We start from the raw sequence: 2,885 nt of genomic DNA, 5'->3' as shown, positions 1-2,885 counted from the left end.
GTGTGTGTGTGTGTGCATGCGTGTGTGTATGCGTGTGTGTGTTTGTGTGTCGCTATTTATAGTTGGGAGCGTGGCTGGATGGTTGGGCGTTTGTGTGTGTATGTGTGTGTATGTATATGTGCGTGTGTTTGTATGTGTGTGTGTGTGCGTGTGTGTGTTTGTGTGTGTCTGCGTATGTGTGAGTGCGTGGCTGCGTGTGTGTGTGTGTGTGTGTCGTTATTTATAGTTGTGAGCGTGACTGGGTGGTAAGGGCTGGCTCTCTCAGGATGTCTCCAGAGACTCAGTATAATATCTAAGTTACCGACCTCCTGTTATGACGAGCCGATCAATACGCTATGTACTATGTACTAAGACTCGTCCTATTAGAGCAAGTTCCACGTATCAAGGTTTTTGCGAATTTTTCAGGAGGAACCAAAAACTGATTAATGTAGGTACGCCCTATGTGTGAATGATCAACACACCAGAAAGGACCAAGCCCTAAAAGCGTATCACATGATACGCGATTTAATTAAGAATTCTTGGCTTTACTTTCTATTCCGTAGTAATTCTTGTTTCGTCATGCAAGTTGTTACAATATTTAAATCCATTCCACATATCTCAAGATGAGATAATTTGGAAGCAAGCAGCTTTGATAAATGAAGCAGTTATTTGCTTTTTACTGTGATTTTAAGGCGGGGAACTCAATGAAACTTATTACACAGAAATGAAGCCCATGATACGCGCTTTCGATTGGTGAAAAAAATAATTCGCCCCACAATCATGATACGCGGATCTAGCTCTTATATGATTAGGTACTCTGCTCTGTTGTTATAACCAAGGCAGGAGATTATGTAGACAGAAAGCTTGTCTAGAGAAAATGTTCGGCAAAATGCTTTTTTTTTTTTTTTTTTACATTAATATTTATTTTGGACTAAAACATCACCTGGGCATGGATGGCTGGTGCATCTATAAATAAATCATTGATGGTCAGGTGTGGTTTTTTTTGTTAAGCTTAATAGACTCTTTTAAAAGGACTTGGTAAATCAAGGCCTCTTTAAAAAAAAAAAACGTGGTACATGCTTTTAAAAATTATTAATAAATAAATTGGCAATTGTTAATGACTGGTTTTAGTTTTTAAATTACGTTTTAGTTGGTTTTATTATTTGTTTATGTTTACATGTATCTATCTATTTCTTTGTGAGGCAGAAAAAAAGGAGGAGGGGAGTTGTCAAAAGCTTTTCTGTCCATTTAAAAACATATTTCAGTCCGGATTTAACTAGCAAACGAAGATCAATGACACAAAAACCAATGCGGTAAAATTCTAGTTTCCATGAAGGACTCTCAAATTTTAGAAGTCACTAAACTTTAGCACCAAGTTTCTCTTTTGTAGTACCTCTGACACAAGATGACCCCTACCTCATTCAATCGCCATTAGTTCCACTTCCACTTCAATCAGGTTGTGGTTGGGGGAGGGGTGTGGTTCATCAAAACTACGACAAAACACCAAGCTCTAAGATAATACAATTAACGTCCTTTTGCTACCTCAGAATACAAAGTTCCATCTACAAAGTACCTAGTTTTTAAAACCGTAGGCGTCAAAGACTTCAGTTTTAGTTTTAGTAAGAGTTTTTCGGTACTTGCAACACAATAAAGTCATATAAATGCCGAAGATTAGAGGTGTTACAAGACAGTAATAAACCCAAAAATAGAAATAAAGGAGAGATCAGGACGATAGATGTTTGATAGGAAAGAAAGAGCAAGCCTTATCACAGCACCCGCCAACCACCCACGCACGTTTAAAGACTTTGAGTTTCACATTCATCCTGTCAAGCTTTGTCGAATGCAGGTCTTAAAATTAATGTTTCGATGGTTGCGTAAAAACGCCTCCATCTTAAAAATCTAAAACAAAATAGCGAGATTTTTTAGGACATACAGAAGTTGTGTTAGTAGAGGTTTTACGGTGCTCGCAACTGCATAAGGTCATATGAGCACCAAAGGAGATACAGAAGTTCAACTCTCTAACTTAAAAAAAAACCCCAGCCAGCAACAGTGCATTATGTTGTGAAGTAAGCTGTGTTTTAGTTGGGCTTTTTCATTGTTGTTTTTTTAAATTCAGTTTTTGTTTCTTTGTTTGTTTGGGATTTTTAAAGGGAGGTGTCATTTAAGAAAACGAAAGGGATCCAGATAACAGACACATTTGGAATGCAAAATTTCCAATAATGGACATTTGTGTTGGTTTTTAAAAATGTTTTGTCCCGTTTTTCTTTCGGTTCCATCCTTTTGATATCCACTGTCACAGACAGGCGAAAGAAAAGATGGATAGAGGGGGTCAGCGAAACACAGGACAAAAACAATGTAATAAACATGCATTAGGCGAAACAACAAACTATAGGAAGGATAGCACGCCACATCTATCTATCTATCTATCTATCTATCTATCTATCTATCTATCTATCTATCTATCTATCTATCCATCTATCTATCCATCTATCTATCTATCTATCTATCTATCTATCTATCTATCCATCTCTCTCTCTATCTATCTATCTATCTATCTATCTATTATCTATCTAACTATCTATCTATCTAGCTAGCAAGCTAGCTAGGTCTCCATCTATCTATTTATCTATCTATTAATCTATCTACCTATCTATCTATCTATCTATCTATCTATCTATCTATCCATCTATCTATCCATCTATCTATCTATCTATCTATCTATCTATCTATCTATCCATCTCTCTCTCTATCTATCTATCTATCTATCTATCTATTATCTATCTAACTATCTATCTATCTAGCTAGCAAGCTAGCTAGGTCTCCATCTATCTATTTATCTATCTATTAATCTATCTACCTATCTATCTATCTATCTATCTATCTATCTATCTATCCATCTATCTATC

At 36.2% G+C, this 2,885-nt stretch overlaps 1 protein-coding gene across 1 annotated transcript in view; it reads right to left on the bottom strand.

Moving 5' to 3' along the window:
• The window catches only part of LOC101863915, a gene marked incomplete at its 3' end in the record, with an annotated part of 42,726 nt that overhangs the window by 16,903 nt on the left and 22,938 nt on the right, over positions 1-2,885 (bottom strand).

This window comes from Aplysia californica, unplaced genomic scaffold, assembly GCF_000002075.1.
Source record: "Aplysia californica isolate F4 #8 unplaced genomic scaffold, AplCal3.0 scaffold00360, whole genome shotgun sequence".
In the NCBI taxonomy this organism is placed as follows: domain Eukaryota; kingdom Metazoa; phylum Mollusca; class Gastropoda; order Aplysiida; family Aplysiidae; genus Aplysia; species Aplysia californica.
Note: the sequence above shows the minus strand (reverse complement) of the source record. Positions and strands in the feature narration are given on the sequence as shown.